At 49.6% G+C, this 15,287-nt stretch overlaps 1 pseudogene; it reads right to left on the bottom strand.

The window, feature by feature from the left end:
• Positions 1-282: 282 nt before the first annotated feature.
• LOC115122467 (rab11 family-interacting protein 4A-like) overlaps positions 283-15,287 on the bottom strand; it is an 18,562-nt pseudogene continuing 3,557 nt past the window's right edge.

The following is a 15,287-nucleotide window of genomic DNA, read 5'->3' as shown; positions in this document are numbered from 1 at the left end:
CGTAATAAGGCACGTGCAATGTAATGCGTGTGCAGCGCCGTGTATTAGACCAACTATGGCGTAGGTGTGTGTGTGTGTGTATGTGTCTACACGTCCAGCGTGTGTGTGTGTGTGTACACGTTGTGTGTGTGTGTGTGTGTGTGTGTGTGTGTGTCTATGTGTGTGTGTGTGTGTGTGTGTGCTATGTGTGTGTGTGTGTGTCTGTGTGTGTGTGTCTGTCTATGTGTGTGTGTGTCTATGTGTGTGTGTGTGTCTATGTGTGTGTGTGTGTGTGAGCCTCACCTGTTTCAGTCTCTTGACCTCATGCTCCATCTCTATTTCCCGTGTCTTGGCGTTGTATTCTGATAGCCCCGCCTCTGCCCCGCCTCTGAACCCAGCTTAAACAGCTGCAGGTGCTCCAACTCCCGACGCAGGTCCTCTATCAACTACAAAGATGGAGGGAGGGGGGTGGGGGGAGAGATGGAGAGGGAGGGGACAGAGGAGGAAGGGGGAGAGGGAGGGAGAGAGAGGGAGGGAGAGGGAGAGAGAGGGAGGGAGAGAGAGGGAGGGAGAGATGGAAGAGGAGGGAGAGATGGAGGGAGAGAGGGACAGAGGGAGGGAAGGGGACAGAGGGAGGGAGAGATGGAGGGAGAGATGGAGGGAGAGATGGAGGGAGAGATGGAGGGAGAGGATGGAGAGGGAGGGACAGAGGGAGGGAAGGGGAGAGATGGAGGGAGGAGAGATGGAGGGAGAGATGGAGGGAGAGATGGAGGGAGAGATGGAGAGGGAGGGACAGAGGGAGGGAAGGAGGGAGAGATGGAGGGAGAGAGAGGGAGGGAGAGAGGAGAGATGGAGGGAGAGATGGAGGGAGAGATGGAGGGAGAGATGGAGGGAGAGATGGAGGGGAGGAGAGAGAGGGAGGGACAGAGGGAGGGACAGAGGGAGGGACAGAGGGAGGACAGAGGGAGGGACGAGAGGGAGGGACAGAGGGAGGGACGGAGGGAGGGACGGAGGGAGGGAGGACAGAGGAGAGTTGTCTGCCTCACATCAATGTAGTTTCCTAGGTGGTTAGAAGTTAAAATATAGAAAATGGTGAATATGGTCACTAAAGCAGTTGAGTGCAATAGGAATCGAATGGAGGAAAATATATATTTGTGTGTGTGTGTGTGTGTGTGTCCGTATTCTTGCATGGCCCTCTCCCTTCTGAATTCATGTCTGTTCTGCCACAGCTTGTCCATCATCTTCCTGTAGAGGTCCATCTCATCCTTCAGCCTCAGACTGGTGTCCTCCAACCGGTCTGTCATACGCTATTTCTCCTGGAGGAGAGGGGGAGAGAGGGAGGGGGAGAGAGGGAGAGGGGGAGAGAGAGTGGGAGAGGAGAGAAAGGAGAGGGGGAGAAAGGGAGAGGGGGAGAGAGGGAAGAGAGAGAGAGATGGGGAGAAGAGGGAGAGGGGAGAGAGAGAGGAGAAAGAGAGAGAGAGGGAGAGGGGAGAGAGGGAGATGGGGGAGAGAGAGAGATGGGGAGAGAGAGAGATGGGGGAGAGATGGGGGAGAGAGAGAGAGAGAGAGAGAGATGGGGGAGAGGGGAGAGAGATGGGGGAGAGAGGGAGAGATGGGGAGAGGGGAGAGAGAGAGATGGGGGAGAGGGGAGAGAGAGAGATGGGGGAGAGAGAGAGGGGGAGAGAGGGAGAGGAGAGAGATAGAGAGATGGGAGAGAGAGAGAGAGAGAGAGAGAGGGGAGAGAGATGGGGGAGAGAGAGAGAGATGGGGGAGAGAGAGAGAGAGAGATGGGGGAGAGAGAGAGATGGGGGAGAGAGAGAGATGGGGGAGAGAGAGAGAGATGGGGGAGAGTTATCCATTGACAGACAGGCAGACAGACAGGCAGATAGACAGACAGACAGGCAGACAGGCAGACAGACAGACAGACAGGCAGACAGACAGACAGACTTTATGACCACCCACCTGGTCTAGTTTCTCAGTCTGAGACTTCAGTTTACACACGTTCAGTTTCATCTCCCCATTCTCCTCCTCCAGCTGCTGAACTCTATAGAGAAAACAGTTACCCAGATATCTACCATTTCTATTACCAATTTACAGCTGTTCGTTACTAAGGTGTTCCTGTGCGTTACTAAGGTGTTCCTGTGCGTTACTAAGGTGTTCCTGTGCAGTTACTAAAGGTGTTCCTGTAGCGTGCTACTAAAAGTGTTCCTGTGCATTACTAAAAGTGTTCCTGTGCATTACTAAAGGTGTTCCTGTGCATTACTAAAGTGTTCCTGTATGCATTACTAAAGTGTTCCTGTGCATTACTAAAGGTGTTCCTGTGCATTACTAAAGGTGTTCCTGTGCGTTACTAAGGTGTTCCTGTGCGTTACTAAACGTGTGTTCCTGTGCGTTACTATTAAGGTGTTCCTGTGCGTTACTAAGGTGTTCCTGTGCTACTAAAGGTGTTCCTGTGCATTACTAAGGTGTTCCTGTGCGTTACTAAAAGTGTTCCTGTGCGTTACTAAGGTGTTCCTGTGCGTTACTAAAAGTGTTCCTGTGCATTACTAAGGTGTTCCTGTGCTACTAAAAGTGTTCCTGTGCGCTACTAAGGTGTTCCTGTGCATAAGGTGTTCACTTAAAAGTGTTCCTGTGCATTACTAAGGTGTTCCTGTGCGTTACTAAAAGTGTTCCTGTGCGTTACTAAGGTGTTCCTGTGCGTTACTAAGGTGTTCCTGTGCGTTACTAAGGTGTTCCTGTCATAAGGTGTCATTACTAAAGGTGTTCCTGTGCGTTACTAAAAGTGTTCCTGTGCATTACTAAGGTGTTCCTGTGCGTTACTAAAAGTGTTCCTGTGCATTACTAAGGTGTTCCTGTGCGTTACTAGGATTAAAGGTGTTCCTGTGCATGCTACTTAAGGTGTTCCTAAGTGCAGGCATTCAAGGTAAGGTGTTCCTGTACAAGCTATTAAGGTGTTCCTGTGCGTTACTAAGGTGTTCCTGCATGCTATTGAAGTGTGTTCCTGTGCGTTACTAAGGTGTTCCGTGCTGCTACTAACAAGTGTTCCTAAAGCATTAAAGGTGTTCCTGTGCTGTTGCTAAGGCGTTAAAGGTGTCTCACACAGGCATTACTAAGGTGTTCCTGTGCGTTACTAAGGTGTTCCTGTGCAGCTACTAAAGGTGTTCCCGTGCTACTAAAGGTGTTCGCATGCTACTAAAGGTGTTCCTGTGCGTTACTAAAGGTGTTCCTATGCGTTACTAAGGGTGGTGTTCCTGTGCGTTACTAAGGTGTTCCTGTGCTGCTACTAAGTGTGTTCCTGTGCGTTATTAAAGGTGTTCCCATGCGTTACTAAGGTGGTGTTCCTGTGCGCTACTAAGGTGGTGTTCCTGTGCGTTACTAAGGTGGTGTTCCTGTGCAAGCATTAAGGTGGTGTTCCTGTGCGTTACTAAGGTGGTGTTCCTGTGCGTTACTAAGGTGGTGTCGTCCTAGGTGCCAGCGTTACTAAGGTGGTGTTCCTGTGCGTTACTAAGGTGGTGTTCCTGTGCGTTACTAAGATGATGTTCCTGTGCGTTACTAAGGTGGTGTTCCTGTGCGTTACTAAGGTGGTGTTCCTGTGCGTTACTAAGGTGATGTTCCTGTGCGTTACTAAGGTGATGTTCCTGTGCGTTACTAAGGTGATGTTCCTGTGCGTTACTAAGGTGTTCCTGTGCGTTACTAAGGTGTTCCTGTGCGTTACTAAAGGTGTTCCTGTGCGTTACTAAAGTGTTCCTGTGCATTACTAAAAGTGTTCCTGTGCATTACTAAAGGTGTTCCTGTGCATTACTAAAGGTGTTCCTGTGCATTACTAAAGTGTTCCTGTGCATTACTAAAGTGTTCCTGTGCATTACTAAAGTGTTCCTGTGCATTACTAAAGGTGTTCCTGTGCGTTACTAAGGTGTTCCTGTGTGTTACTAAACGTGTTCCTGCGCGTTACTAAGGTGTTCCTGTGCGTTACTAAGGTGTTCCTGTGCATTACTAAGGTGTTCCTGTGCGTTACTAAAAGTGTTCCTGTGCATTACTAAGGTGTTCCTGTGCATTACTAAGGTGTTCCTGTGCGTTACTAAGGTGTTCCTGTGCGTTACTAAGGTGTTCCTGTGCGTTACTAAGGTGTTCCTGTGCGTTACTAAGGTGTTCCTGTGCGTTACTAAAAGTGTTCCTGTGCGTTACTTAAGGTGTTCCTGTAAGCATTACTAAAGTGTTCCTGTGCATTATTAATGGTGTTCCTGTGCATTACTAAGGTGTTCCTGTGCGTTACTAAGGTGTTCCTGTGCGTTACTAAGGTGTTCCTGTGCGTTACTAAAAGTGTTCCTGTGCGTTACTAAGGTGTTCCTGTGCATTACTAAAAGTGTTCCTGTGCATTACTAAGGTGTTCCTGTGCGTTACTAAAAGTGTTCCTGTGCGTTACTAAGGTGTTCCTGTGCGTTACTAAGGTGTTCCTGTGCGTTACTAAAAGTGTTCCTGTGCGTTACTAAGGTGTTCCTGTGCGTTACTAAAAGTGTTCCTGTGCATTACTAAGGTGTTCCTGTGCGTTATTAATGGTGTTCCTGTGCATTACTAAGGTGTTCCTGTGCGTTACTAAGGTGTTCCTGTGCGTTACTAAAAGTGTTCCTGTGCGTTACTAAAGGTGTTCTTGTGCGTTACTAAAGGTGTTCCTGTGCGTTACTAAAGGTGTTCCTATGCGTTACTAAGGTGGTGTTCCTGTGCGTTACTAAGGTGTTCCTGTGCGTTACTAAAGGTGTTCCTGTGCGTTACTAAAGGTGTTCCTGTGCGTTACTAAAGGTGTTCCTATGCGTTACTAAGGTGGTGTTCCTGTGCGTTACTAAGGTGTTCCTGTGCGTTACTAAGGTGTTCTTGTGCGTTACTAAAGGTGTTCCTGTGCGTTACTAAAGGTGTTCCTGTGCGTTACTAAGGTGGTGTTCCTGTGCGTTACTAAGGTGGTGTTCCTGTGCGCTACTAAGGTGGTGTTCCTGTACGTTACTAAGGTGGTGTTCCTGTGCGTTACTAAGGTGGTGTTCCAAAGCTACTAAGGTGGTGTTCCTGTGCGTTACTAAGGTGGTGTTCTGTGCGTTACTAAGGTGGTTCCTGTCACGTTACCTGTGCTGTCATTACTAAGGTGGTGTTCCTGTGCGTTACTAAGGTGGTGTTCCTGTGCGTTACTAAGGTGGTGTTCCTGTGCGTTACTAAGGTGGTGTTCCTGCGTTACTAAGGTGTTTCCTGTATGGGTACTAAGATGATGTTCCTGTGCGTTATTAAGGTGGTGTTCCTAAAATTTACTAAGGTGGTGTTCCTGTCGTTACTAAGATGATGTTCCTGTGCGTTACTAAGGTGGTGTTCCTGTGCGTTACTAAGGTGGTGTTCCTGTGCGTTACTAAGGTGGTGTTCCTGTGCATTACTAAGGTGGTGTTCCTATGCTTTACTAAGGTGGTGTTCCTGTGCATTTACTAAGGTGATGTTCCTGTGCTTTACTAAGGTGTTCCTGTGCCGTTACTAAGGTGTTCCTGTGCGTTACTAAGGTGTTCATATGGTCCTAAGGTGCGCGTTACATTTCCCTTGGACTTTTGGGACTATTTCATTGGTTCCGTTGTACCAGAAAACTCAAGAGTGTGTTGTGTGTACCTGTTACCGAGCAGCTCTATGTCCGTGTTCTTGTCTCTCTCCATCTTGCAGTAGGTCTCTGTGTCTATGTGTCTCTTCCTCCAGGGTCTGATCTGCTCTGCCCTCCTGGTCCTTCAGCTGCTCCTCCAGCTCATGAACCCTGGGAGACAGAGAGACGCACAACATCGTCATTACACAAGTGTAATCCATATCAATTACAAGTCTTTAAAAAAAAACAGTGATTCAGAGGCAAGTCGTCGACACTATCAACCACGCACCGTTTTAAAAAGGACATTTTCCTTGACGTTAGCAGAGATGGAACGTTACGGTAAACACTGCAGCTGTTAATCTCATATCTAAATGAGCTTTACATGTCAAGTGTCACTTGTCAACGACGACGTGTCTTTGATTGAATCTCGTTCGGTCTTTCTATTCTGAAGTTTACACTCATGTTATCTGATATTTAAAGTACTTCTGTGTATTTGAGTACTGCATTTTCAAAGACACAGCCCAAAACAAAAGTACTTCTATTTGAGTATTTGAATACTTATTGTAAAAACTAAATAGTCTGCAAAATTGTATTTCAAATACTAAAATACACCGACTTAAATACACTCCTATGCATTTAACCCAGGTATTTGAAAATAGTATTTGAAATAAGTATCTGAAAATTCTATCATATACTTTCCAAGTGTATATATTACAATATTGAAAATATATCTGAATACTTACTTTAAATTGATGTGAAAGTAATTGAGATATTTGACATACTATAGTATTTGAATCCAAGTCTGGTGTGTATACAGTATATCTCACCTGTGTACTAGCTGTGTGTTGCCCTGTTTGAGTTTACACTTGAGGTCTCCATTAGCCAGACTGTCATTCTCCAGCTCTGTCACCTTCTTCTCCAGGTAACTCACCTGAGGACAGACACATAGGTTCAGGTGAGACCAAAGAAACGCGACCCGATGCCTCCCGAATCAGCCAAGGAGGGGATTTGGGGTAAAGCCCTGTGGTAGTCTAGTGTCCTGTCCTAGAGGTAAAGCCCTGTGGTAGTCTAGTGTCCTGTCCTAGAGGTAAAGCCCTGTGGTAGTCTAGTGTCCTGTCCAGGGGGTAAAGCCCTGTGGTAGTCTAGTGTCCTGTCCAGGGGGTAAAGCCCTGTGGTAGTCTAGTGTCCTGTCCTAGGGGTAAAGCCCTGTGGTAGTCCAGTGTCCTGTCCAGGGGGTAAAGCCCTGTGGTAGACTAGTGTCCCGTCCAGGGGGTAAAGCCCTGTGGTAGTCTAGTGTCCCGTCCAGGGGGTAAAGCCCTGTGGTAGTCTAGTGTCCCGTCCAGGGGGTAAAGCCCTGTGGTAGTCTAGTGTCCTGTCCAGGGGGTAAAGCCCTGTGGTAGTCTAGTGTCCTGTCCAAAGCCCTGTGGTAGTCTAGTGTCCTGTCCTAGAGGTAAAGCCCTGTGGTAGTCTAGTGTCCTGTCCAGGGGGTAAAGCCCTGTGGTAGTCTAGTGTCCTGTCCTAGAGGTAAAGCCCTGTGGTAGTCTAGTGTCCTGTCCAGGGGGTAAAGCCCTGTGGTAGTCTAGTGTCCTGTCCAGGGGGTAAAGCCCTGTGGTAGTCTAGTGTCCTGTCCTAGAGGTAAAGCCCTGTGGTAGTCTAGTGTCCTGTCCAGGGGGTAAAGCCCTGTGGTAGTCTAGTGTCCTGTCCTAGAGGTAAAGCCCTGTGGTAGTCTAGTGTCCTGTCCAGGGGGTAAAGCCCTGTGGTAGTCTAGTGTCCTGTCCAGGGGGTAAAGCCCTGTGGAAGTCTAGTGTCCTGTCCTAGAGGTAAAGCCCTGTGGTAGTCTAGTGTCCTGTCCAGGGGGTAAAGCCCTGTGGTAGTCTAGTGTCCTGTCCTAGAGGTAAAGCCCTGTGGTAGTCCAGTGTCCTGTCCAGTGGGTAAAGCCCTGTGATAGTCTAGTGTCCTGTCCAGGGGGTAAAGCCCTGTGGTAGTCTAGTGTCCCGTCCAGGGGGTAAAGCCCTGTGGTAGTCTAGTGTCCCGTCCAGGGGGTAAAGCCCTGTGGTAGTCTAGTGTCCCGTCCAGGGGGAAAAGCCCTGTGGTAGTCTAGTGTCCCGTCCAGGGGGTAAAGCCCTGTGGTAGTCTAGTGTCCCGTCCAGGGGGTAAAGCCCTGTGGTAGTCTAGTGTCCTGTCCAGGGGGTAAAGCCCTGTGGTAGTCTAGTGTCCTGTCCAGGGGGTAAAGCCCTGTGGTAGTCTAGTGTCCTGTCCAGGGGGTAAAGCCCTGTGGTAGTCTAGTGTCCTGTCCTAGAGGTAAAGCCCTGTGGTAGTCTAGTGTCCTGTCCAGGGGGTAAAGCCCTGTGGTAGTCTAGTGTCCTGTCCAGGGGGTAAAGCCCTGTGGAAGTCTAGTGTCCTGTCCTAGAGGTAAAGCCCTGTGGTAGTCCAGTGTCCTGTCCAGTGGGTAAAGCCCTGTGGTAGTCTAGTGTCCTGTCCAGGGGGTAAAGCCCTGTGGTAGTCTAGTGTCCTGTCCAGGGGGTAAAGCCCTGTGGTAGTCTAGTGTCCTGTCCAGGGGGTAAAGCCCTGTGTCCTGTCCTAGAGGTAAAGCCCTGTGGTAGTCTAGTGTCCCGTCCAGGGGGTAAAGCCCTGTGGTAGTCTAGTGTCCTGTCCAGGGGGTAAAGCCCTGTGGTAGTCTAGTGTCCTGTCCAGGGGGTAAAGCCCTGTGGAAGTCTAGTGTCCTGTCCTAGAGGTAAAGCCCTGTGGTAGTCCAGTGTCCTGTCCAGGGGGTAAAGCCCCTAGTGTCCTGTCCAGGGGTAAAGTCTAGTGTCCTGTCCAGGGGTAAAGCCCTGGTAGTCTAGTGTCCTGTCCTAGAGGTAAAGCCCTGTGGAAGTCTAGTGTCCTGTCCAGGGGGTAAAGCCCTGTGGTAGTCTAGTGTCCTGTCCTAGAGGTAAAGCCCTGTGGTAGTCCAGTGTCCTGTCCAGTGGGTAAAGCCCTGTGATAGTCTAGTGTCCTGTCCAGGGGGTAAAGCCCTGTGGTAGTCTAGTGTCCTGTCCAGGGGGTAAAGCCCTGTGGTAGTCTAGTGTCCTGTCCAGGGGGTAAAGCCCTGTGGTAGTCTAGTGTCCTGTCCAGGGGTAAAGCCCTGTGGGTCCAGTGTCCTGTCCAGGGGGTAAAGCCCTGTGGTAGTCCAGTGTCCTGTCCAGGGGGTAAAGCCCTGTGGTAGTCCAGTGTCCTGTCCAGGGGGTACAGCCCTGTGGTAGTCCAGTGTCCTGTCCAGGGGGTAAAGCCCTGTGGTAGTCCAGTGTCCTGTCCAGGGGGTAAAGCCCTGTGGTAGTCCAGTGTCCTGTCCAGGGGGTAAATCCCTGTGGTAGTCTAGTGTCCTGTCCAGGGGGTAAAGCCCTGTGGTAGTCTAGTGTCCTGTCCAGGGGGTAAAGCCCTGTGGTAGTCCAGTGTCCCGTCCAGGGGGTAAAGCCCTGTGGTAGTCCAGTGTCCCGTCCAGGGGGTAAAGCCCTGTGGTAGTCCAGTGTCCCGTCCAGGGGGTAAAGCCCTGTGGTAGTCTAGTGTCCCGTCCAGGGGGTAAAGCCCTGTGGTAGTCTAGTGTCCCGTCCAGGGGGTAAAGCCCTGTGGTAGTCCAGTGTCCCGTCCAGGGGGTAAAGCCCTGTGGTAGTCTAGTGTCCTGTCCAGGGGGTAAAGCCCTGTGGTAGTCTAGTGTCCTGTCCAGGGGATAAATCTAGTGTCCTGTCCAGGGGGTAAAGCCCTGTGGTAGTCCAGTGTCCTGTCCTAAGGGTAAAGCCCTGTGGTAGTCTAGTGTCCTGTCCTAAGGGTAAAGCCCTGTGGTAGTCTAGTGTCCTGTCCTAAGGGTAAAGCCCTGTGGTAGTCTAGTGTCCTGTCCTAAGGGTAAAGCCCTGTGGTAGTCTAGTGTCCTGTCCAGGGGATAAAGCCCTGTGGTAGTCCAGTGTCCTGTCCTAGAGGTAAAGCCCTGTGGTAGTCTAGTGTCCTGTCCAGGGGGTAAAGCCCTGTGGTAGTGTAGTGTCCTGTCCTGTCCAGGGGGTAAAGCCCTGTGGTAGTCTAGTGTCCTGTCCAGGGGGTAAAGCCCTGTGGTAGTGTAGTGTCCTGTCCTGTCCAGGGGGTAAAGCCCTGTGGTAGTCTAGTGTCCTGTCCAGGGGGTAAAGCCCTGTGGTAGTCTAGTGTCCTGTCCAGGGGGTAAAGCCCTGTGGTAGTCCAGTGTCCTGTCCAGGGGGTAAAGCCCTGTGGTAGTGTAGTGTCCTGTCCAGGGGGTAAAGCCCTGTGGTAGTGTAGTGTCCTGTCCAGGGGGTAAAGCCCTGTGGTAGTCCAGTGTCCTGTCCAGGGGGTAAAGCCCTGTGGTAGTCCAGTGTCCTGGCCAGGGGGTAAAGCCCTGTGGTAGTCCAGTGTCCTGGCCAGGGGGTAAAGCCCTGTGGTAGTCCAGTGTCCTGTCCAGGGGGTAAAGCCCTGTGGTAGTCCAGTGTCCTGTCCAGGGGGTAAAGCCCTGTGGTAGTCTAGTGTCCTGTCCAGGGGATGGAGTAGGCTGTTAGGCCTGAAATAAAACTCTTATATGAAAGAGGTGTTTTTAATTGTGGGATAATAATAATCATAGCAGTTCATTTACAGAGTAAAATGTATGTTTCGGGGGGTACGGTTCCTTGAGTGTGTCTGTACAGTGTGTGTTTACCTTCTCAGTAATGTCCACATCACAAGAGTCGATGGAGTCTCTGAACAGGTCCTCTGTGCTTCCCTGACTGCTGCTAAAAGCACTGTGGTTGTGTTGGAACAACTGACTGTAGAGGGGAGGAAGAGAGAGGAGAGAGAGGAGAGAGGAGGAGGAAGGAGGAAGAGGAGGAGAAGAGAGGAGGAGGAAGAGAGGAGGAGGGAGGAGGAGGAAGAGGAGGAAGAGAGGAGGAGGAAGAAGGAGGAGAGAGGAGGGGGAGGAGAGGAGGAAGAGGAGAGGGAGGGGGAGGGGGAGGAAGAGGAGAGGAGGAAGGAGAGAGGAGGGGGAGGAGAGGAGGAGGAGGAGAGGGAAGAAGGAGGAGAGGAGACGAGGAGGAAAATAGGAGAAAGAGAGTAGAAAGGTGAGGAAGAGGGGGAGGAGGAGAGGAAAAAGATGAAGAGGTGGGTAATTAACTGTGTGATTAATTTTTTATCTAAAATGTTTCCCAAAGTTTAAGAGGGAGATAAGAGACTAAAACAACTGAACATCAACAGCTACCAGCCAACATCAGTACAGTCTCTCCCTCTACCAGCCACCTGATCCATCAGTACAGTACAGTCTCTCCTCTACCAGCCACCTGATCCATCAGTACAGTACAGTCTCCTCTACCAGCCACCTGATCCATCAGTACAGTACAGTCTCTCCTCTACCAGCCACCTGATCCATCAGTACAGTACAGTCTCTCCCTCTACCAGCCACCTGATCCATCAGTACAGTACAGTCTCCCCTCTACCAGCCACCTGATCCATCAGTACAGTACAGTCTCTCCCTCTACCAGCCACCTGATCCATCAGTACAGTACAGTCTCTCCCCTACCAGCCACCTGATCCATCAGTACAGTACAGTCTCTACCTCTACCAGCCACCTGATCCATCAGTACAGTACAGTCTCCCCTCTACCAGCCACCTGATCCATCAGTACAGTACAGTCTCTCCTCTACCAGCCACCTGATCCATCAGTACAGTACAGTCTCTCCCTCTACCAGCCACCTGATCCATCAGTACAGTACAGTCTCTCCCTCTACCAGCCACCTGATCCATCAGTAACAGTACAGTCTCTCCCTCTACCAGCCACCTGATCCATCAATACAGTACAGTCCCTCCCTTACCAGCCACCTGTCCATCAGTACAGTACAGTCTCTCCTCTACCAGCCACCTGATCCATCAGTACAGTGTCTCTCCCTCTACCAGCCACCTGATCCATCAGTACAGTGCAGTCTCTCCCTCTACCAGCCACCTGATCCATCAGTACAGTACAGTCTCTCTCTCTACCAGCCACCTGATCCATCAGTACAGTACAGTCTCTCCCTTTTACCCAGCCACCTGATCCATCAGTACAGTACAGTCTCTCCCTCTACCAGCCACCTGATCCATCAGTACAGTACAGTCTCTCCTCTACCAGCCATCTGATCCATCAGTACACATTTTGATCTCTCCCTCTAACAGCCACCTGATCCATCAGTACAGTACAGTCTCTCCCCTACCAGCCACCTGATCCATCAGTACAGTACAGTCTCTCTCCCTCTACCAGCCACCTGATCCATCAGTACAGTACAGTCTCTCCCTCTACCAGCCACCTGATCCATCAGTACAGTACAGTCTCTCCCTCTACCAGCCACCTGATCCATCAGTACAGTACAGTCTCTCCCTCTACCAGCCACCTGATCCATCAGTGATACCCAGTCTCTCCCTCTACCAGCCACCTGATCCATCAGTACACAGAAGAAGTTCCTCCTCTACAGCCAATTGATCCATCAGATAACCCCAGTAGCATCTCTCCCCTCTACCAGCCACCTGATCCATCAGTACAGTACAGTCTCTCCCTCTACCAGCCACCTGATCCATCAGTACAGTACAGTTCCTCCCTCTACCAGCCACCTTATCCATCAGATAACCCCAGTACAGTCTCTCCCTCTACCAGCCACCTGATCCATCAGTACAGTACAGTTCCTCCCTCTACCAGCCACCTGATCCATCAGTACAGTCCCTCCCTCTACCAGCCACCTGATCCATCAGATAACCCCAGTAGACCTGATCCATCAGTACAGTCCCTCTCCCTCCTACCTTTCTGTTGTAAAAAGATCTCAGTAACTTACCGTCCAAAGGCAGTGCTGGATATCTTTCTGTTGGGGCTGTAAAAAGATAAACAGGAAAATCAGAAATGTTATTGTATAGGATTGGTTTATAACACAGGGCATGGTAGAGGGTTGGTTTATAACACAGGGCATTGAATAGGGGTTGGTTTATAACACAGGGCATGGTAGAGGGTTGGTTTATAACACAGGGCATGGAATAGGGTTGGTTTATAACACAGGGCATGGAATAGGGTTGGTTTATAACACAGGGCATGGTAGAGGGTTGGTTTATAACACAGGGCATGGTAGAGGGTTGGTTTATAACACAGTGCATTGAATAGGGTTGGTTTATAACACAGGGCATGGTAGAGGGTTGGTTTATAACACAGGGCATGGTAGAGGGTTGGTTTATAACACAGGGCATTGAATAGGGTTGGTTTATAACACAGGGCATGGTAGAGGGTTGGTTTATAACACAGGGCATGGAATAGGGTTGGTTTATAACACAGGGCATGGAATAGGGTTGGTTTATAACACAGGGCATGGGATAGGGTTGATTTATAACACAGGGCATGGTAGAGGGTTGGTTTATAACACAGGGCATGGTAGAGGGTTGGTTTATAACACAGGGCATGGAATAGGGTTGGTTTATAACACAGAGCATGGTAGAGGGTTGGTTTATAACACAGGGCATGGTAGAGGGTTGGTTTATAACACAGGGCATGGTATAGGGTTGGTTTATAACACAGGGCATGGTAGAGGGTTGGTTTATAACACAGGGCATGGTAGAGGGTTGGTTTATAACATAGGGCATGGAATAGGGTTCATTTATAACATAGGGCATGGTAAAGGGTTGGTTTATAACAGGGCATGGAATAGGGTTGGTTTATAACAGGGTATGGTAGAGGGTTGGTTTATAACACAGGGCATGGTATAGGACTGGTTTATAACACAGGGCATGGTATAGGGTTGGTTTATAACACAGGGCATGGTATAGGATTGGTTTATAACACAGGGCATGGAATAGGGTTGGTTTATAACACAGGGCATGGTAAAGGGTTGGTTTATAACAGGGCATGGTATAGGGTTGGTTTATAACAGGGCATGGTAAAGGACTGGTTTATAACACAGGGCATGGTAAAGGACTGGTTTATAACACAGGGCATGGTATAGGGTTGGTTTATAACACAGGGCATGGTATAGGATTGGTTTATAACACAGGGCATGGTATAGGGTTGGTTTATAACACAGGGCATGGTATAGGACTGGTTTATAACACAGGGCATGGAATAGGACTGGTTTATAACACAGGGCATGGTAAAGGGTTGGTTTATAACAGGGCATGGTATAGGACTGGTTTATAACATAGGGCATGGAATAGGGTTGGTTTATAACACAGGGCATGGTATAGGGTTGGTTTATAACAGGGCATGGTAGAGGGTTGGTTTATAACAGGGCATGGTATAGGGTTGGTTTATAACACAGGGCATGGTAGAGGGTTGGATTATAACAGGGCATGGAATATGGTTGGTTTATAACACAGGGCATGGAATAGGGTTGGTTTATAACACAGGGCATGGTATAGGGTTGGTTTATAACACAGGGTATGGTATAGGGTTGGTTTATAACACAGGGTATGGTAGAGGGTTGGTTTATAACACAGGGCATGGAATAGGGTTGGCTTATAACACAGGGCATGGTAGAGGGTTGGTTTATAACACAGGGCATGGAATAGGGTTGGCTTATAACACAGGGTATGGTATAGGGTTGGTTTATAACATAGGGTATGGTATAGGGTTGGTTTATAACAGGGCATGGAATAGGGTTGGTTTATAACAGGGCATGGTATAGGTTTGGTTTATAACAGGGCATGGTAAAGGGTTGGTCTTATAGTAAGGACAGGGCTGAGTGGGACTGGGAGCCGAGGATGAGCATGGACCAGGGTTCAGGCAGGTTTAAAATCCTGGCTGGTGAACGGGGTCAGGGTGGAGCAGGGTTAGGACAGGTTTAGAAGCCTGGCTGGTGAACGGGGTCAGGGTGGAGCAGGGTTAGGACAGGTTTAGAAGCCTGGCTGGTGAACGGGGTCAGGGTCGGTAGTTACATCAGTGCCAGGCAGGGATTAGTGAGGTAGATTAGATAACAAGAGGAAGGCTGTGGTGACATCAGGGAGAACCACTCTATATATAGATCACCTGAGTAATGTCCTGGGCTGTCCTGGGCTAGGATCCTATTAGAACCTGACCTGCTTTTACATAACACACACACACACAGCCTACCAGGCATGAACACCCTGAGACACAGAGGTCTCACACACACTGACACACACACACTCCCTGAGACAAAGATGTCTCACACACACTGACACACACACACTCCCTGAGACACAGATGTCTCACACACACTGACACACACACACTCCCTGAGACACAGATGTCTCACACACACTGACACACACGCCCTGAGACACAGATGTCTCACACACACTGACACACACACACACGCCCTGAGACACAGATGTCTCACACACACTGACACACACACACACGCCCTGAGACACAGAGGTCTCACACACACTGACACACACACACACGCCCTGAGACACAGAGGTCTCACACACACTGACACACACACACGCCCTGAGACACACATCAGCTTTACACTCATTACTGTGTTATAGCATCCTCAAGTAAAAGACATGGTGTGTGTGTGTGTGTGTGTGTGTGTGTGTGTGTGTGTGTGTGTGTGTGTTAACCATAGCTAAACTAACCAGCATCTTAAGAGAGTCTCACCACACCACATCTCATCTCATCTCATCTCATCTCAAATGGAGTGTAACCATAGAAACACAACACACAGGAACAGAGAGAGACATCCCATCTAGCCTGACCTCTACCTGGTCGTCAACAACATGGTGGGACTGTGGT

The sequence above is a fragment of the Oncorhynchus nerka genome, unplaced genomic scaffold (assembly GCF_034236695.1).
Source record: "Oncorhynchus nerka isolate Pitt River unplaced genomic scaffold, Oner_Uvic_2.0 unplaced_scaffold_1621, whole genome shotgun sequence".
NCBI classification, from domain to species: Eukaryota; Metazoa; Chordata; class Actinopteri; order Salmoniformes; family Salmonidae; genus Oncorhynchus; species Oncorhynchus nerka.
This window is presented reverse-complemented; position numbering and strand designations above follow the sequence as displayed.